Here is a 21692-nt window from a genome sequence, read left to right as displayed (position 1 = left end):
CTTGCATGCCCATAATCAGCTTAAGAATATTAATTCTTTGGAACCTCTCTGTGCCTCTAATCAAGCCCATCCTGTTCCTTTCTCCAAAGAGATGAACTACTGCCAAATTTGTATTTCACATTCCTTTACTTTATAGTTTTATGAAATATATGTATGTTCAGTTCATTATGCTACAACTTGTGTTACTTTAATACAATGAGTAAGGGAATTGTGTCAATATACACAAAAGTTACATTGTTTATATAACGTTTTTCTCCACACATAAATGTTCTGTACTACTAAGGAGCAGTAGCTAACTGCAAAGTATACTAACACAGCTGAAGGCATCAAACTGTGAATTTCTGTACACAAAACCTACCCATCCCAAGTTCTTCTCTTGACTTCTTTTAGACTTATACCCTATCTGGGAAGTGCTTATACCTAAATAGGAAGTGTTTGTTACACAGTTCTTCCTGATTTTCAGGCTTAGGATCTTTGCCCGAAAGCAGCTTCCTCAACCTTCCTTAAGCCTTCTTCTAAAAAGCTATCTTCCTCTTTTCTATAGGATAAATTCTAATGTTTGCAGACATATTTACTTATTAAGAATGTAATATGTCTTGTAATTATACTAATGTTTTTATTAGGATTTGTATTGGTTTTATTAATATTCTGTTTACAAAGTTATCTAGAATTTTTTCCATAAGGAAAACAGTCCATAATTTCTGTTACTATTAATGCATGGTTTTGAAGAATGACAGTGATTTTTTTAAATGCCTATATTATATCAAAAACATCTGTATCCCTAAACAATAGTTTAACTTGCATTGTTTTGAATTTTGTATTTGTACAAATGGAATCATGCTGTTTGCATTCTCCAATGTGCATTTTAAAAAATATTGTATTTGTTAAATAATCCATGTTAATGACTATAGCTCTGGTTCCATTTTCACTGCTGTACAGAATTTCACTCTGAGTGTGCCAAAGCTTATCTATTCTCCTGTAGATCAGCAATTGGTATTTGAAATTTTCTGATGTTATTTTTTAAATGTTATTATAAACAGTTTTGTACATGATTCCTTGGCACATATACAAGAGTCTCTAGGGCATTCTACCTAGGGATAAAAGTGCTAGGCTCAGAGTATGCACATCTTCATGTTTACTACGTAATGTGACATGAATCTTCAAAGTGATTTTACCAATTGAAACTTCCATCATTAGTGTATGACAGTTCTCCTTTATCCACTTCCTTGCCAATAATTGAGTTGTTGCCAAATTGTTGTGGTTTTAACTTGATTACCAATGTATATGTGCTTCTTTGTCTATTCATATTTCTCTGAAATGCCTGTTCATGTCTTTTACCCATTGCTTTGACATTGGGAGGTTTCTATTTTTTCTTTCAATAGGAATGCTGTATAGTCTAGATACTACTCCTGTTTCAGTTACATTGCTACAACTATCCCCTTCCTGTTTGCAGCCTGTCTTTTCCCTTTTAGGATTTTTTTTTTGATCTTTTCATTAACAGTTCTTAGTTTAATGTAATTGAATTTGTCACCTTTTATTATTTGTGCTTTTTAAAACTTGTTTAAGAAATCTTTCCATACTTGGGGTTATAAGACATTTTATATTTTCTTCTAAATTTTTTTGTGTGAACCATAAACTTTGATTAATGGGAAATAGAATGCCTTGCTAATGGAAATCTTGTCTTAAAAATGGCAGAGAAGAACACATTTATTTTTTTTAAAGTAAATTCACATCGTATTGGGCTGCAACATGATGGCAGGATTTGCTTTTGTTTCAAAAGATTCCCTAAGTTCAAGGTAACGCTGTTGAGATTCAACAGTACATCTGCCGACCTGGAAACTGGGAGTGAGTGGAGTTTAGTAGCGGCAGGTGAAGTGGGGGTACGGGTAGGGGTGGGGATAGAGGTGGGGGTGTGGGACTCTGCTGCCCCCGGTCCTTTGCCTGTCACCTTTAAATCTTCAAACCATTGCAGTTGATTTTTGTGCATGATCTGAGTAGAGATCCAAATTCACTTTCCCCACATGGTTAACCAGCTGTCTCAAAACTGTTGAGGCAAAGTCCACTCTTTCTCCCACCAATACAACACCATGTCCATTATCAAGGTTCTGTGTATTCATGAGTCTCTTTCTGTGTTCTCTGCTCTTTACTATTTGGCTTCCCTGCCATTATCAACTATCTCAGTTATTCCAGCATAATATTGTTTTGGCAGCTGATAGGGTAAGCCTCCCTTCCATTTTCTTCTTCTTCAGAAATATTGAATATTCTAGGCCTTTGTTCATCCACATAAGTTATAGAAGCAGTTTGTCAAGGTGTGTGCATACAACACACACACACACACACACACACACACACACACACACACACACACCTGATGGCAAGTGTATACATACACATATCTGTTGAGATTTTTATTAGAATTGTAGTGTTTCTATAGATCAATTTGGGAAGAATTGACATGATAACAATTTGGAGTCTTCTGTGAACAGAGATATCAATTTATTTAGATTGTCTTCAGTGTCTTTCAGTAATGTGAAGTTCTCTCCAAAAAGAAATCTTATACATATTTAGTTCATTCTCTTGAGAAACTTGCTTTTTTCTACTATAAATAGTATCTATTTACAAAGTATATATTTCTGTTACTGATGATTAATAGAAATGCAATTGACTTTTACCTACTACATATCTGGAAACTTTGGTAAATTCTCTTATTAATTCTAATTATTTTTGTGTAGATTCTAAAATTATCTTGTCTATAATTAATGATAATTTTATTTTTCTTTTCTAAACCTTAGACTTTTGATACCTTCCTATCACTAAATTGTCTAAAACCTCTGGGAAAATGTGAAAGAGAAATGATGATGGGGCATTCTTGTCTTGTTCCTGATTTTGAAAGGAGGGCTTTTAACATTTCATCATTACATATAGTGTTTGGCATCTCTAGTGACTGAGCTGCCTTATATTTTGGAGCACACTTTTCTCATGCTTGATTGGAAAGAGCTCAACTCAAGTTTAGCCTTGGAGCAAGAGGCAAAATCATATGGCCTTAGATCTAGATTACTTAGGCTAGTGTAGTAGAGAAGAAGGATTTTCCATGTGGCCCACTAGAATTTGACACTGGGGTTTGGGGCCAGAGCCCCAGCTAATATTCTCTGTAGATACATTTTCCTCCAAAACCTTGAAGTCAGGATTTGAGTAGTTTTGAGTCCCAGCCAAAACCGCCTCCTAATGCAGTGAGTGGGTATCAGAATCACACATTGGTGGGCCCTAACCCAGAGTTTATGACTCAGAGTCCCTGGGGTAGGGACTGATAATTTGCATTTCTTTTTTTTTTTAACTTTTTAAAATGTTTTGTTTATTTTTGAGAGAGAGACAGAGTGCAAGCAGGGAGGGGCAGAGAGAGAGGGAGACACAGAATCTGAAGTAGGCTCTAGGCTCTGAGCTGTCAGGACAGAGCCCAATGCAGGTCTTGAACTCATGAACTATGAGATCATGACCTGAGCTGAAGTCAGACACTTAACTGACTGAGCCACCCAGGCACACTGAGAATTTGCATTTCTAAGAAGTTCCCAGGTGATGCTGATACTGCTGGTCCCAGAACCACACTTTGAAAACTAGTCTTCTTTTTGGTCTCCACCATGGAAACAATATGATGAAGGGGATGTCATCATTTGAAAAGCATTGCAATAAGATGCACGCATTGTGCTGCTGCTGTGGCTCTAAGTCCTACCACCTTCAGAAATTGACCTGTGGCAAATGTGTCTATCTTGCCAAGCAGAAGAGAAAGTATAAGTGGAGTGGCAAAGCTAAAAGACGAAATACCACTGGGACTGGCCAAAAGAGGCACCCAAAAGTTGTGTGCCGCAGATTCAGACATGGATTCTGTGAAGGAACACACCTAAACCCAAGAGGGTGGCTGTTGCAGCATCCAGTTCATCTGAAGGATTCAATGATTAGTCACAAGATAAATGTTCTGGTTTTAAAAAAAGAAAAGAAAAGAAAAGAAAAGAAAAGAAAAGAAAGAGAGAAAAGAAAAAAGAGAAACACTGCCCTAACCGGCTCCTTAAAGCATCCCAACAGTGACAATCCAGAGACAAGGAAACAAAATTATTAAAGTGCCTGAGGGGTGCCTGGGTGGCTCAGTTGGTTGAGCATCTATCTGACTTCAGCTCAGGACATGATCTCACAGTTCATGAGTTCAAGCCCTGTGTCAGGCTCTGTGCCGATAGCTCAGAGCCTGGAGCCTGCTTCAGATTCTGTGTCTCCCTCTCTCTCTCCCCTGCCCCACTCATTCTCTCTCTCTCAAAATAAATAAATACATATTTAAAAAAAAAAAAGTGCCTGAGAAGGAAGGAGGGAGACTGCAACCATGAGTACCATCCCTGGAGGATGACAGATGGCCACTCCAAGCATGGGAGAAATGAAAGAGGGAAACACAGGAGGAAATGGGAGATTTGGGACAAAACATGAAAGGAACTCATGGGAAAGTATGAAGGGAGTCCACAAACAAGCAAATAAATCAGGTGGGGCTGATTATTCAATCTGCATCCAACAAAGGACATGGAGGGGAAAGATGACAGTGAGACCTGCATAGCTTTTAGGAGGGGGCAGTGACAGGGTGGCCATTTAAGTGACAATTCCTTGCTAAGATCTGTTCCCCACAGAGATGGGCTTCTGCCAAGTAAGACAGTAAGTGCTGGGTAAATCAGAAGCCCAAGCCCCAGGAAGTAACAAACTTAATGCAAGTTTCCTATTAAGCAGATAAACTGGGTTTATTCTTAAAGTAGATAAGAAAAGGGAAGGTACTGCAAGAGTACAAGCCTTAAAGTCATGTTCATCTTTTCAGGAGCTGCAGTCCCTGCCAGACACTTTTACATGGGCTCAGGGCCAGTGAAGTGGCAGGGGTGGAACATGGAGAATCACGTTAAGGAAGAAGTTGAATCCATTGCCCTAATGGAGGGAAAGCAATACCAGAGGTGCCAGGGAGAACCAAAGACTAACTCTGCACATAGTAATGAGATCAGAGGATGCTTCTGATACTGGGTTTTTACTCATCTATGGTGTAAATCGGCAACTGCTAAAAAATAAGAAGAGTGCAAGGTCTCCATTCCCCTCTCATGCCTGCTGCCTGCCAACTTCCTGTCAAGAGCTAGCCGGCTGTCTGGACATCATGTCTTAATGCTGTCTCTAGCTTTGATAGTTAGTGTATAATACAGCAGAGCTGGAAGGAACCACAGAGGTGGTCCTCACCTGTTGGGCCTATACAGCAAGAGTGATTAGCCAGAAGTCAACCTAGGTAACAGCATTCATTTATTTTATTTTACGTGTTTGTCATTGGGACTGTTTGATTCAATTTATTGACATATTAAAACATATAAATCAGTAGCCCTATATTTACCCTATAAAATCTGAAAAGCCTTGGATATATGTAGCACGTTGCCTCTAGGTAAACTCAAGTAGCTTCATATGTGTATGTGTATAGAAAACATTGAGAATTATACCCCTATGAAGGGTTTTGATCCCAAATTAGCTACAAACAGTTTTTTTTTTTAATTTTTTTTTTCAACATTTATTTATTTTTGGGACAGAGAGAGACAGAGCATGAACGGGGGAGGGGCAGAGAGAGAGGGAGACACAGAATCGGAAACAGGCTCCAGGCTCTGAGCCATCAGCCCAGAGCCTGACGCGGGGCTCGAACTCACGGACCGCAAGATCGTGACCTGGCTGAAGTCGGACGCTCAACCGACTGTGCCACCCAGGCGCCCCTAGCTACAAACAGTTTTTAAGCAAATTGCTTCATTATTCTGTGATTCACTACTCTCGTGAGGCTAGAAGTAAAAGTACTTTAAGTTCCCAGAAAGAAAGGTACAGTATAAATTCAATATAGTTCTTAGAATTGTAGATTCGTCCAATGGGACATGCAGATCACCCGTCCACACTCACCTGCGGCCCTCCACTTCCCTCACACATGGTCATCCAGCCTCTTTCTGAATACTTTTACCCCTCACTTTGGGAGGCCTGTATTTCCATTGTTGCATAGTCTTTTTTTTTTTTTTTTCAACATTTATTTTTGGGACAGAGAGAGACAGAGCATGAATGGGGGAGGGGCAGAGAGAGAGGGAGACACAGAATCAGAAACAGGCTCCAGGCTCTGAGCCATCAGCCCAGAGCCTGACGCGGGGCTCGAACTCGCGGACCGCGAGATCGTGACCTGGCTGAAGTCGGACGCTTAACCGACTGCGCCACCCAGGCGTCCCTCCATTGTTGCATAGTCTTAATTGTTGTAACAGGAAACTTTTCTCATGCTTTTGAAAACCTAGTACGTTGCTGTACAGTTTTGATAGGAAATTCTTTTTTACATCACGTTAAAATCTGGCTCCCTTGAATTTCTGCCTGTCTGTCCAGTCCTATTCTTGGTCCCACTGAGAAAAAAACCTAAGACCTCTTTCAGCATCCTGAGGACTCCAATCATGTCCCAACTAAGAGTTCTTTTCTCCTGACAAACTATCACAGTTCATTCCCACAAATGTTTCCTCCTCATGGCTTCATTTTCAAGCTTTCATTGTCCTGTCTGCCTTCTCTAGACATGAACTAGCTTATCTGGATCCCTTTCTTTAAGATTGAAATATATATACCTGGACATCATACGACATAAGAAGTCTAGGCCAAGGATGGGTATGATAGTGTTCTTGGTCCTCCTGGTCCTTGTTAACAAACCACTGCTTTAGTAGTCACCTGACCCTGGGGCCCATATATTGCCTATAGGCATTATAGACACCTTTCTATCTTTTTTCTTACTATTTGGGTATAGTTGTTAAGCCAGTATCAAAAACACCTATCTAAATTACTCAAGTCAACATTCATTTTTATGTGCCAATCTGACAACCATAGCAAAGAGGTCAAAGATAATTTAAGACGACTTGCACAAGTTGGTTCTTGACTATTTCAGCTGTGGTTTCTAAGAGGTACAAGCCCCCCACGTGAAGATATCTTTCTGTTTTCTTCCATGTGCTTGTTCCACTTGACCAAATTCTGCCAATTATCCTGGACCTATATCAGTGCACTGTCTACCCACATTTAGCTCCTCAACACTTGACCCTGTGTTATCCTCTCTTTTTGAAAACTCCAAGGTGACCTTTGGAAGTACTTGCATTTTTGTTGTTGTTGTATACTATTTCCTTATCCCTTTGTCCTTCTGATCTTTCATTTGCCAGATTCTTTAATTTGCTCTTTTAGAAAATTACTTTATGACTCTGCTGTCTTTTTTATACTTTATGACTCTGCTGTCTTTTTTCTACCTACAGTATCTACTTGAAGATTTTTTAGAGAATCTTTAATGGAGAATACCCATTTTGCTCATTAAAGTCTGCAATTTGTGCTGGCCTCTGGAAAAAAAAAAAAAAGCTTTCTTTCCTCAGAACATCTATTGTAGCTTTATGGTATCTTAAAAGGGGGTATGGACAGGCAGTTTCTGAGCTGGAAGAGAACCAAGTTCTCCAGTCTATCACTTGGATGACTCAGACAAGAGGATGCAGACACAACCTTACTGTTCTTAGTTCAAAATGTTAAAAAATCCCAAGGAGAGAGTGGACTGGGTAGGAGGGATGGGAATGGTCCCAGAACATCAAGATCATCTTATGACATAGGCAGAACACATTGAAGTCCCAACTCTAGCCCTACAGAGAAAGATATACTACTATTCAGGTAAATTCAGTTGTCATTCACTTTGTACTTAGATTGTACAGGAATTCTTTACAGTCTAGATTCTAATGGTGAGACATTAGCCAAATAAAATCTCTCTTGGCTGCTAAGGACTTCTTGGAATGAAAGTAACAAGGAAAAGGCCATGTCCCCTAACTGGACACGTGGTAATGGGGCAGTGAGACCAATTCCTTATTTGAAAGCACCCATAGCACAGTATTTTTTCATTGACTGGATTAAAGGTCACAACAAAAGCCCATGATAAATTACTTGCTTTTCTTTAGAGTCATTTATTAACCTCAGGAGTGTGGAATGCATCACCAAGAGACTAATCTGTGCCACTGGAAGGACATTAACCAGAGTTTTCTGGACCACTAAGGGGGAGGGTAGAAGAAAGGAAGCAGTAGTTTTATCATTGCCTTGGCTATTCTCCAAAATATGGCTGCCTCACTACTCGGAATAGCAGATGGAAAGAGAGTCTTTGCCCACACATATGAGAAAGCTGAGCCATGCCATGATTGTGGCCTTCTGCCTCAAGGAGTGAACCAAGGGCACAACTGTACAGGTGGGCTATGGATGAGGCATAAAATTACTTACTAATTTATTTTAAATCAACACACCGGTGTGTGCACAGCCAAATGAGTGTTGTCTCCTTTTAAGTAAAGCACCTTGAAAGGCTTTCCATATATTGGATGACACTTCTGTTGCTCAAAAGATCAAAAGATTGTTGGGGGGTTCAGTGCAGGAAAACACATGCCCACACAAGTGACAATCATTGATATCTACAAGTCAAAATTACTTACTGTTAATATTCTGCAATATTTGCTTCCAACATTTTTCTGTAAGAAATCTGTTCCTATTGTTTCTCATTAAAGCAAAACATGGCTGGGAGGCCTGGGTGGCTCAGTCATTTGAGCATCTGACTCTTGATTTTGGCTTAGGTCATGGTCTCACAGTTCGTGAGTTCAAGCCTGGCATCAGGCTTATGTTGACAGTGCAAAGCCTGCTTGGCATTCTCTGTCTCCCTCCCTCACTCTGCCCCTCCCCCACTCATGTACATACGCTGTCTCTCTCTTTCTGTCAAAAACAAATAAATAAACATTAAAAATAAATAAATATTAAAGCAAAACACAGTTTATTATAGAGATTTCAAGTAAGGCAGAAAAGAACAAAAATTAAAAGGCTTTTAAACAGCTAAAAGTAGGGGCGCCTGGGTGGCTCAGTCGGTTAAGCGTCCGACTTCGGCTCAGGTCATGATCTCACGGTCTGTGAGTTCGAGCCCCGCGTCAGGCTCTGTGCTGACAGCTCAGAGCCTGGAGCCTGCTTCAGATTCTGTGCCTCCCTCTCTCTCTGGCCCTCCCCCGTTCATGCTCTGTCTCTCTGTCTCAAAAATAAATAAACGTTAAAAAAAATTAAAAAAAAAATAAACAGCTAAAAGTCCATCATTAATATTTGGTGGATAATCCAGCCATTTCTCTATATATCCCATTCTTTTGAATATCATCAGTTTTGACAAAGTGTCCACCTTTGAGGAAGGATTTGACTTTTGGAAATAGGTCAAAGTTGCTAAGAGCCAGCTAAATCTGGCAAATAAGGTAATGATTAAGCTGAGTGACAAGAGTTTGGTGCCAAGTCAGGTGTAATTGGTTTTCTTGGACAGCTCAGAAATTGGCTCTATGAGAGGCACCCATATCAGATGTGCTCTGAACTCCAACAAGAGCTGCCCTCGAGGGGCTGTCTCTGAAGGATGTGTGCATGGGATGGCAGAAGCCTTGGGAACCATAACCTCCAGAACTAAGCTAGGACTGTGTCCCTTGAGAGCTGTGGGCCTCCATCAGGTCCTTACCCTTGAGGAGCCTCTGTTTGCTCATCTTAATGGGATGTTCATAATGTCTACTTTTCATGAGCTGTTATGAGAATCAAACTAGGTCACAGACACGAAAGCACTTTTGTAAACTGTCAAGCCCTATACAAATGTAAGGCACTGTTATTTAAGTATATTTGTCAAATTAATCTTGTTTCTTGATGGGCACACCTCCTACAGTCACTCTATGGACAGCCACATCATCAAAGCATAAGTGGATAGAACTACTCTCTCCCTTTCTAGTTTCCTTGGGCTGCAGGTTTATCCCTTCAAGGATGCCTTGCCCTTAACCTCATGACCATTTTACCTGATTTTTCCAATACCGGAGTGTGGGCAAGGGAATGGCTGGGGCATAGTTTGAATCACCACCACTGGCATTTCTCCCTTTCAGTAGCCTAGGGGAAGGGGGTAGTGATGATCTCAGTCTGGGGTGTCTGTTTTGGAATTTTAAAAGGATCTGGTCAACTTAATATTTACCTGAAAGGTTTTTTTGACACTGTCTTTCAGAAAATAAGGGAATCTGAGAACAGTTAGGAGTTCCCATGATGCATTAAAAAGGGCTAGAAAAATTAGAAACTATAGTTACCTCATCTACGAAAATGGCAATAATAACTGTACCATCCTAATAGGTGGTTGGGAGGACTAACTTTCAGGCACTAGTACAGTCTGGCACATAAAAAGTGCTCAATAAATGTTAACTAGTATTTTTGATGTTCTTATTAATACAAAAATTGAAATGTATAGACTCCGTAAGTTATAAAGATGTCAGTGTATATACTATCAGCAACTTTTGGCAGATGAAAGAGTGCCTCATCAATAATGAGCTAATGTTACTCATATATAATTTATAGATTTAATTTCACCATTTGGAATTTTGTTTTTTAATTTATATTCATTCATTCAACATATATTTATGTATTTTCTACATATAAGGCATTATGCTATCCACTGGAGATATAACAGTGAACCAAACAGACATAACCCTTATCCCCATAGAGCTTACTATGAAGGCAACAAGCCATAAACAAATAATTTAACAAATAGGAAATAAGTGTCCTATTAGAACTTGTTTTAAGTGCAATGATGGGAAAGTATAATTCTACGTAGCCGAGTGGACCCAATCTTGTGTGGATGAAAGGAGGGTTCAGGGAGTTTTCTTAAGTACATGACATGTGAGCTGAGATCCAAATAATGAACAGGACTTGTGTAGCAAAGAATGGGGAGGAGCAGATTCGCAGTGGATAAACAGATGCAAAGGTCTTGCGGCTGGAAGAAACAGAGCATGGTCACATCTGGAATAATGAGAATAAAGGTTGTAGAGAAGAAAATGAGGTTGGGGGCTCAGGGCCTTGCAGACCACCATAAGAACTGTGGTCTTGGCCTTCACAGCAAAGGAAGCCAATGAAGTGATTTAGGCAAGAACATGAAATGACTAAATTTCTGTATTCAAAGATCACTCCCACTGCAAGGAGAAGAATGGATTGGAGGAGAGCCCAACTGAATGCAGGGGTGCAATGTGAGAAGCCATTACAGCAGGCCACGTGAGGGTTGATGGCAGCTTCACCTAGGGTGGTAGTGGTGGAGCTGGAAAGAAGTGGAGAAAATCAAGAGTTAATTAAGAGCAAAATCTACAGCATCTCATGATGAACTGGATGTAGAAGGTAGGAAAGGAGCGGGGGTATAAATAACCTACTCATTCATTCATCATAAATATGTACTGAGCCCCTACAAAATTTTAGACACTATGCTAATTCCTGAGGATTCAGCTGTGAACAAGAGAGACAGGTCCTTACCTTCAAGGAGTTAGAATCTAGATTTGGAGCTAGAGAGTCGATAATAAGCAAACAGATAAACAATCACATGTTTGCATTTGCAAATTACAATTACATGTTTCAGAGTGGGTGATTATAGATATAAGTGCTATGAAGAAAAAACAGACAAATGGGGTGAGGGCAACTTCTGACAGAGTAGTCAGGAAAGACTTACCTATGGAAGTGACATTTAAGGTCAGATCAGAGGATGAGAAGGAGGCAGCCAGGAGAAAAGCATTCCAGGTAGAGGTAACACCAAGGCCAAAGAGTTTGCTGTGTTGCAGGAACAGGTAAGAAATTAGGGTGATTAAAAATAATAAACAAAGGGAGAGTCATACAAAATGGGGATGAAGAAGCAGATCACTTTTGGTGTTTAAAAGATTAACTGCTATATGAAAAATGGGGGGAAACTGATTATTTTAGAGTTAGAGTGAAAACAGGGAGACCAGATAGGAGACTGTCATTCAGGTATAGAAAATGATGGCTTGGGGTGGGGGCATCTGGGTGGCTCAGTTTGTTAAGGGTCCAACTCTTGATTTCAGCTCAGGTCATGATCTCACAGTTGTGGGATCAAACCCCACATTGGGCTCTGTGCTGACAGTGTGGAGCCTGCCTGGGATGATCTCTCTCCTTCTCTCTCTGCCCCTCCACCCCTCAAAATAAATAAATAAACTTAGAAAAAAAAAGAAAATGATGGCTTGGACTGGGGGTGTGAACCAAGGAGAAGTAGACAGATACGAGGTGGACAGATGCATTTTATACATAAATCCAACTAGCTTCATTTAAGATTCAAATGGCCCCAAAAGCAGTGAGGGCTTGATTCAGCTGCAGAAGTTGTCAGCATGATGTAACCCACCTATAGAAACAGGATCTTCAATTCATCTCCTGAGTCCATACAAGCATAAGGCTGCAGTTGTCCAAGCTCCAGAAGAGCAGGTTGTTGGCATTAGGGACAGCCACCATGGATCAGGGATCAGAGACCAAAACTGACACCAGGGTAACTGGGATCAGGGATCACCAAGACTAAGGTCACCAAAGTCATAGCAGACCAAAATGAAGGGGGAATCTGTTGAGCTAGGTCTGTACAAGCGGTGCCTTCCTGGAGCCAAAAGTGGGAACTAGTTCAAACCCTGGGTTAGGGTTGGGCCAACCATGAAGGTTAGAGTGACAAAGACACCAGTCAAAAGTTAGAGGGATGAAGATGTACCACCTATCACACCAGTTTGATGACGCATTTAGTGGATAATTCAGACATCTGAGATCTACTGTAGAATACCAAATTCTACAGTTTCCATGTTGTTTAGCTTCTTGTGATTTAGACAAGAGGAGTTCCTGCCTTACAGACTTGGTTTGATCTAGAGTGTGAGGCTTTGGGCGGCCTCACTAGAAACACACTTGCCTTCCTATTCCCATTCTCTGTTTCTCTGCCATGTCAACAACATTATGCACATGAAGTAAAATATTCAGAATTCTGTGACAAGTGTCATCCCAGTGCTGCCATACTGCTATATCTGCATGTACATATGCATACATGCATATGTAACAGCTGGGGCAGCTGAGTAATAGCAACGTCAAGATGCATTAACCTTCAGGGCAATAAGCGTCTCCATGCTTGCTCTCAAGTTAAAGAATAAGCAAAACTAATCTAGAGTGATAGAATCAAATTTGGGGGTATAATTCTGAGAAGGCATGAAGGAGTCTTCTGGTGTGCTGGGAATGTTCTATGTCTTGATCTGGATGGTGTTTGTATGGATGTTGTGCATTTGTAAGAATTCATCAGGTTGTAGTTTCATGATTTGTGAACTTTATTATATGTAAGTTATGCCTCAACAAAAATGTTTTTATTAAAAAGAGAAATAGGAGAGATACCTGATCCCGAGGCAAACAAGACAAAAGAAGGATAGTCCATTCTGGTATCAATCACAGGGAGCAGCAATGCACCTCCTCCCAGAGCTTGTTTGCATCTGACTACTCCTTCTTGCTCTGCTTCCAGTCTCCATCCCCAGCCAATGCTAATGCTACCAAGCAACATGTAGAAAGTTTGGCAAGTTATGACAATAAGTCTGATCCAGGGAAGTGTAAGATAGTACTGATGATTTCCAACTATTGGGAATCCGGTGTGACACAGACTGAAATTTTCACGGGAAATATAGAGCAGCATCCCTGTTCGTCATCATGAGTATCCCTGACAATCACAGCTAAATACGAATAAATAAATCGTATTACATCAAGGATTTTCAGCACCATGAACTTGAGATCCAGGAGAAGAGAGAAAAAATAAGAGTAAGAAAATTAACAGCATGAGCGGCACCTGGGTGGCTCAGTCAGTTAAGCATCTGAGTCTTGATTTCAGCTCAGGTCACAATCTCACGTTTCATGGATTTAAGCACCACATCAGTCTCCACACTCATGCATGGGGACTGCCTGGAATTCTCTCTCTCCCTGTCCACCCTTCCCCCGTTCACACACAAGCATGTGCATTCTCTCCCTCCCCCCTCAAAATAAATTTAAAATAAATAAAATTAACAGAATGAAACTATATTTTTCTTATCTTTCAACTTTATTTACTATGTCCTTTTCTTGGAGATTCTACCATGCATATTAGGCTATTAAAAGCACTGATAAGTCCTATGGTTAACAAACATGTTTACTTTTATTTCACACAATGTTTATATTTGACCAAGAACACTTTAGGAAATTGTACTCTAAGGCTACCATTTATGTTTTCCCCCCTCATTCCCTTCCTTGGAGAATCATTAAGCTTCACTGTTCCAGCTACCATATTGGTGCTAAAATTTTTCTTGTCTTAGATCCAACCCAGCCTCCCTACCCAAGCTTTAGGATATTTCTACCCACAGCAAATTTTCACCTAGATGGTCCACATGGGGCAGAATGGGGATCTAACAGGGGTTCAGAGAGAACTCTGATTTCATTAATCTTTCATGCAATGAATATGAAGAATTAACCTGGTAGTATGGAAGAAGCTGTATTCCTGCAGTTTTTATTAAGCCACCTTGAGAACTGAACCCTGAACTCAATGAATCTTAAACAACTATGGCAAATATAAAATAGGTTTTACTCACCTCTGTCTTATTTGTCATTTAACTCCCATCTTCTCCCGCTTCATTTTTTTAAATTAATTAATTAATTTATTTATTTGCTTATTTTTTAGACAGAGACAGTGCAAGAGGGGCAGAGAGAGAGGGGGAAAGAGAATCTTCAGCAGGCTCATCTCAGGGCCCTGAGATCATGACCTGAACCAAAATCAAGAGTCAGATACTTAACCAACTGAGCCACCCAGGAGCCCCTCCCACTTCCTTTTTGATCCATTAAGCTATCCATTTTCCACACAACCACCTGAATCCACAGCTATTCAAACCCCTCCTTTCTGCCACAGGCACATTAACTGAGAATTCTATGAGAAAGGGAGAACTGGGCTAGCCACTTTCTTCTAGGACTGAAGTTGTGTTGGTCTTTTTCTGAGACAGCCTCCAAAAGACAGTATCATTATTTCAGAAAAGATTCTACAGAGTGAAGTAATGAAGACTGAAAGAGGCCCTTGGGAAGACCCATGACCCGCTGGGGATAAAAACAATTCACTTTGTCTCGACCCTTGGTTTCTCATTAGCTAAGTAATTCCCAAAGTCCCCACTAGCTCTAATAGCCCACGTACACAGGGTGTGTGCATAAAGTGCCCGGCAGCTTGCCCACACCACTCGCCCATGAGAGATTCAGGAAGCAGAACTGGGCTTCTGTTGGGCACATTATTGCATCATTTCTTAAAGCAAACAGAACTTTTTCTAATGGCATCTAAGTAACTCTCTGGCCAGGTCAATATGGCTACTTCAAAGTAACAAGTCCTTATTATGTATTTATTTTGCGCAGAGTGTGTCTCTGGTCTTAAGTTATCAATACCCCCTAGAAGAGCCTAGGACCTTGGGACGCGATCCCCCAAACCCAGCCGAGGCACGCAGGGGCAGCCTTTTGCATGGGTCGCCTTCGTGGAGCAGAAAAGTGCAAAGGCAGTGACCCCTCGCCCGAGGCCGGCGCCCAAGGCCATTAGAAGGCCTCTCCCTTAGCTCCACGCACTACAAGTCAAAACAGCCTCTCTTCCCTGCTGACGCCACGGCCAGGCAGGGCTGGAAATCAATCTGCGATCTTTCTGCTCCAGCACAGCCGGCACCCTGGCTGATGCGGGCGCGTGGGCGCTCGGGCGGAATGACGGTGGGCTGCGCCAGAGCCGCCGGCGGGGGGGCTGCTGACGGCGGAGAAAGGAGCCCGCTTCCCCTAAGGGCATCCTCTCCCTGCCCCTCCCGCCACCCCGTCCCCCAGACAGTCGCTCACCTGTAGAAGGCTAGGGGAGGGGACAGTGGCCACTTCTAAGCCCAGCCCTCTACTATGGCCCCGCCTGCAGGACTCACCAAACCTTTGCTGCCCAACTCAGAAAACCTTACAGATAAAGAGACCGAAGCCTAGAGAAGAGCAACAGCTGGTCCTGAGGGCGAGTGGCAGAGCAGAGACTAAAAACTATGGTCTCCTGATCCCTCCTAGGCGTCTGTCTCCAACAGTTTTTTTCAGCCAAAGAGCTTTTTTCTTGGTTTCTTCACAAACACGCTTCCAAGTTGTTGCAAAGACCTATTAGGCTGATACATAAAGATCAGAGATTTGCACTTTGAAAACTGAAACCCATCTCTCCCTGTGGAATCTTGAGACGACCTTCTTTGCTTGCTTTCTTTGCCATCGACTCGGACTTTTTGCAGCTCTCTCAGTGTCATCATCTGGCCTGTGGTCACCGTGGAGACATCAGAAAATGTCCTGATCGTGATCCCATGGTAGGAGTGTGCCATACAGCTAATATCCACCCTGTGGACAGGATGCTAACTGCATCTCTAATCTAGCTAGTTGGGTGGCTTGCCTGGCTTTCTGCCCCAGGCCTCTCTCATTATCAAACACTTGTTTGCAAGTAGCCATGCTGTGGGTGAGCTAAACCAGGTATATTCTGGGACCAGAGAAAAACAGCAAAGTGACCTTTCTCATCAAAGACGGGGGAGGGAGGGCATCTCTATCATGTTAAGAACTAATGTTTATCGAACTAGGCTCTGTGATATGTTCTTACAAGATTATTTTAATGTAATCCCCACAGCAACCCCACCATTGTTATATTCCTGTGTTATAGATGCAGAAACAAAAGCACAGAAATTACAACTTGCCCCAACTCACCAACTAGTCAAAGCAGAGATTGGAACCCTGGCTTCTTCCAGAACCTGTGCCTTCAACTGTTATGCCCTGTTCCATCTCATGATGGAATAAACATTTTGATATTATGGGAAAGGACGGTATATGGAGAATAAGGAAATTTAGCTTCCATTTTTGCTCTGCCTCTCCACAGAGGTAACAGAGATATACTTCTCCACAGAGAGAAAAACCTCAAATCATATAACCTTGCTTTTCAGGTATATGAAACACCTGCAACACATAGAATTACGTGCAGATGTGCATTTTTCTGGGAAGAGCAGCCATAGTTTTCATCAGCATGTCAGAGAGATCCATATACATAAGCTGTCTGGACTATCTCATCTTTATAGCATTTTTCATGACAAACAGCCTACTCTAACTGTCTTCTAACATTTTACACATGATGCAATAGCAGCTTCAGACTCTGGGACCCATCTCTGGTTCAGGGATGTGAAGGGCTCCCAGCTGCATGCTGGCCTTTCCAGCACACCCGCATGTCCAGATAGTGATCACAGGAAGGACGACATTGGGGTGGAATCATCAAATTCATCCTCCACCTACTTGCAACACCTCAGCATTTTTGCTTTAGCCTGTTGTATTTTTTACTTGCAATCAGACTTTATATAAAGGCACAAAGAAAAGATTTCAGAATCCTTTTTTCTATTCTATAAAAAGAATTCTAGCCGTGGAATCTCCACCAGGCTTGGGGTAAATTGTCCGTTCATTATCGAGTACCTGCTATGTCCAGAGCATACTGCAGTGAAAGAGACCAGATCCCTGCCTGCCTGGACACTCAGAGGGACTGGCAGGGAAATGCCAGGAAGATGCAGAGAGCACTAGGAAGAGCAAGGCCTAGAGAATCAGAAGGGGCTTCTTTGAGAGGTGATGGGATTTGAGCCAACCCTGAAGGGTGACTAGGAATGAAGAAAGCCAGAGGTGCAGGTCAGAGGCGTGAAGAGCATTCCAAGCAGAGAAAACAGCTTGTGGGAAGGGCCTGAGACAATTAAGAACGTGGCCTGTTGGAGGAAGTGAAGGCAGACTGGATGGAGCACAGGAAGAGGGAGAGAGGTGTAGGCTCTCCCTACACCTACAGGTAAGGCTGCTCAAGGAGTTAGGGTCAGCGTATTCAGGGCTTCTGGAGTCAAGAAACCTGGGTCCCAGTACCAGCTGTGTGACGCTGTGTGTGAGACACAGTACTAACTGGCTGTGTGATATTGGCAAGGCAGGAAACATCTCTGATCTTCCATTTCTTTAACTTAAACATTCAAGGTTTGAACTAGCTGGTTTCTAAAGTCCTTTCTGGCTCCACTATCCTGTGATCTTGTGACTTTAAGGAAAGTGAAAAAGAGTGAGGCAATGAGTAACTGATCTGTGAGAAAGAGAAAAATGGCTCCCGATACCTGGGAGCTGGGTGGGTGTTTTCATGCTGAATATATGCAATTTCATAGAACATCACCATCAAACAAGGCCACTCTGCGACTGTGATGGACACTCCACAATCATGTCTGAGCACAGATAAAAACAAAACAAAACAAAACAAAACAAAACAAAACGTTAACATTATCCAAACCACAAAAATGACCAAACATCTCCCTATCCTGGTTCAGATTACTACTGCTTCTTTACCAATTACGGCTTCAGCCTCACTCTAGTCTTCCTTCCTTTTAGACAAGAGTCACTAAGATGCCCAATCATAGAATGACCCCTGCTTCCTGGCAGCATCCCAAGCCCTGCTTCCTTAAAACCTCTGCAAAATCCCCTCACTCAAGCTTCAGCCCTATAGTCCTTTCTACCACCTTCTCTGAGATGACCCACAGTTCTGCTTCTCTGAAATAAGTAACAAACCTAACTTGCCCAACCACAAGGCTGTTCCTCCAGAAGGGCCAGGACTAGGGCCAGCCATAACAAGCAGTGCCTCTCACATTCTGTACCCTAAGTGCTTCCCTTTCCCCTGTCCTGGTGGTGCTTGGCTAAAAGGCATTGACATAAGCCCCCTCCTCTTCTGATGTTCTCTAATCTAATGTCAGGAGCCCTTATCCGAGCCTCAGAGTGGTGGGAAGTGGAGCTATGAAGTGGAGGGGGAGAAGAAAAATGAGGGAAATGCAAGAGGACAAGTTCACCAGAGAATTTACATCCATCCAATGATAAGGGAGCAGAATTAAAATGATCACCAAACATTTCTTCCTCACTTGAAGTGCTGGGCTTCCTCCCTTCAGGCCTACACCCCACCCAGATCAGGCATGAGCTAGATGGGAGGTAGTGGTTTTTCTGTTTCCCAACCAAACCACACCAATCATACTCTTTCTTAAGGTCATCTTCACAGGAAGGTAACTGGTTCCCAGGGAACTGACTCATTTGGCAGTATCAAAGCGGGTAGAAATGGTTGCTGCTGGTGATTCAGCTTCTCAGCTTGGACTTCCCATCTTTAAAGTTTTTTCACTGGGGTAATCCCCACCACACAACCCACTCCATTCTCTTCATGTGAGAAAATGGTAAACAAACAAGACCCTTGATGCCTCCTGAGTCAGATGGCAACCAAGGGGAAGAAGTGACCTGTTTCTCTGGCCACAAAACAGGCTGTTGGACCCATCCCTCTAATCAGAAAGGCTGATGGAATCAGCTTCTTTTAATCTGCAGAAACCATTGTGCACACCAGGCACATAGCTATTTCCAAAGCTGTTGGCATACAGTCATAATAAAGGCAGAGTTTTCTCTGTGTTCAGTTTAATTCAGGGGTCAACAAACTTTCTGTGTAAAGGATCAAATAGTAAATATTTTAGGCTTTGTAGGCCCATCTGCCCTTGTAGCATAAAACCAACCACAGATAATATTCAAATTAATAGGCATGCCTATTATTTCAATGGAGTGTTTACAAAAATGGGTGGGCCAAATCTGGCCATAGTTTGCCCCCTGGTCTACTATAGTCAGCGCATGGGTGTAGCTAAATAGGAACAGGAATAGTAACCTTTACCATAGCTTTTAAAAGAGTTTATTTCTCATCAGAGGGATTGGAAGAAGTCTTAAAAACCAGTTCGGAAACTTTTGACACACACACACACACACAGCAAAAGAGGAAGAGAAGAGAGAAACAATCAAAATAAGAAAATAGGATTTCATTTCAGAAGAGGAATAGAGGGGGGCACCTGGATGGCTCAGTTGTGGTTTGTGAGTTCGAGCCCCACATCAAGCTCTGTGCTGACAGCTCAAGTCTGGAGCTTGCTTCAGATTCTGGGTCTCCTTCTCTCTCTCTACTCTTCCCCTGCTCACGCTCTGTCTCTCTCTCTCTCTCAAAAATAAATAAACATTAAAGAAATTTTTTTTTTTAAAAAATAGAAGAGGAATGGAGGAATCAATGTGGTAAGAGTTCTTTGTTAGGTCTCTGTGGCCTCCTCTTATCCAGACCATGTCTTCAGAAGCCATTCACAGGCTCAGGAACAGGCAGAGAGACACTGAGAGTGCACTGGATAGCTACAGATTGCAGAATGTTCAGGGTTATTCCAGCTCCTGAAGGAGAGGCCTTTCTGAGCCCCAGAAGGGCTGCCAGAGAAAGAAGGGAACAGGAGGTACTGGACAGAAGAGATTTGTGAAAGTGACTTCTAATGGTCACATGTAAACAGGATCCTGGACCTTATTATCTGGAGATAATCCAGTGGTTGGGAAGCATATATATCCATTTGGCAAATTTGAAAGGGGAATTTAATAATGAAAGATATAAGTTTATTTACTTATTTTTTTAATGTTTTTTGTTTATTTTTGAGACAGAGAGAGACAGACCATGAGCAGGGGAGGGGCAGAGAGAGAGGGAGACACAGAATCCACAGCAGGCTCCAGGCTCTGAGCTGTCAGCACAGAGCCCGACGCGGGGCTCAAACTCACAGGCCGTGAGATCATGACCTGAGCTGAAGTCGGACACTTAACCGACTGAGCCACCCAGGCGCCCCAAAAGATATAAGTTTAAAAATAGAACTCCCAATCTTCTTCCAGAGAAAGGTAGAAGAGAATGATCACCGGATAGGTAAATCCCCTCCATCTGGCTGGGAGAGAAGACGAGAAGTGGCCAATCTTTGGTTAATGGCCATTTTCTCTGATTCTACAAATCATGCAAACTGATTACAGATTCTGAAAGTTACCCTAGCTACAGAGCAATGATTTCTGAACTATGTTTCCTGGTATATACTGGTGTGATTGGATGTTAAGAATTATTGCATGAGAAAGATTTCAGAAAAACTGAAGAAAAAATTGACATTGACAGGAAACTATTGTGTATGTGTTCCAATGCATTTCTAATTTGCTAGATTATGCTTGGGGAAAAAAAAACTATAGTGTTGGGAAAAAAGGTTCATTTTAAAACTATTCCTAGGAAATAGACTTTTCAGGGCCAGGAACAGACTCTACTAGCCTATACCAGTGCAGATAAAAAAGAGTTGTTGTGATAGTCCAGAAGTGGTTCTCAAACTTGAGTATACATGGCTTGTATTTAATGTATACCACAGATTGCTGGGCCCCACCCCCCAAAGTATCTAACTCAGTAGGTCAGAGTGGAATGTAAAAATTTGTATTTCTTAAGCCATACAGAGAAAGACAGATACCATATGCTTTCACTCTTATGTGGATCCTGAGAAACTTAACAGAAACATATGGGGGAGGGGAAGGGAAAAAAAAAAAAAAAAAGAGAGGTTAGAGTGGGAGAGAGCCAAAGCATAAGAGACTCTTAAAAACTGAGAACAAACTGAGGGCTGATGGGGGGTGGGAGGGAGGGGAGGGTGGGTGATGGGTATTGAGAAGGGCACCTTTTGGGATGAGTACTGGGTGTTGTATGGAAACCAAGTTGACAATAAATTTCATATATTTAAAAAAATGTAGATCTCAGGATTCCATCCTCAATATTTTGGGACAGGGCCGAGGAATCTGCATTTTTTGGCAAAAAAAAATTGTATTTCTAACAGGTTCCAGGTGATGATACTCCTGCTGCTAGTGGTGGTCCAGGGACCTTATTTTGAGACCCACTGCCCTACATCCTGCCCAGTTCCTGACAGATATAAGACCCACTATTCAATAACATGACATTTCTGCTTGAGGTTTAC

The 21692-nt window shown here is 41.9% G+C and overlaps 1 protein-coding gene and 1 pseudogene across 4 annotated transcripts in view; both read left to right on the top strand.

Moving 5' to 3' along the window:
* The window catches only part of CASR (calcium sensing receptor), a 79523-nt gene that overhangs the window by 15401 nt on the left and 42430 nt on the right, over nt 1-21692 (top strand). Inside the window, exon 1 of one of the 4 annotated variants that reach the window (XM_086675274.1) lies at nt 10639-11223. The exons of the other annotated variants lie outside the window; for them this stretch is intronic. The gene's annotated coding sequence lies outside the window, so the exon portion shown is untranslated. Of the gene's footprint in view, nt 1-10638; nt 11224-21692 lie in introns of those variants that run through there. 4 annotated transcript variants of the gene reach the window in all.
* On the top strand, nt 1913-5526 carry LOC147577418 (large ribosomal subunit protein eL37-like; annotated as a pseudogene).

This window comes from Puma concolor, chromosome C2 (genome assembly GCF_028749965.1).
Source record: "Puma concolor isolate L17-30 chromosome C2, mPumCon1.1.hap2, whole genome shotgun sequence".
Taxonomy (NCBI): Eukaryota; Metazoa; Chordata; class Mammalia; order Carnivora; family Felidae; genus Puma; species Puma concolor.
Note: the sequence above shows the minus strand (reverse complement) of the source record. Positions and strands in the feature narration are given on the sequence as shown.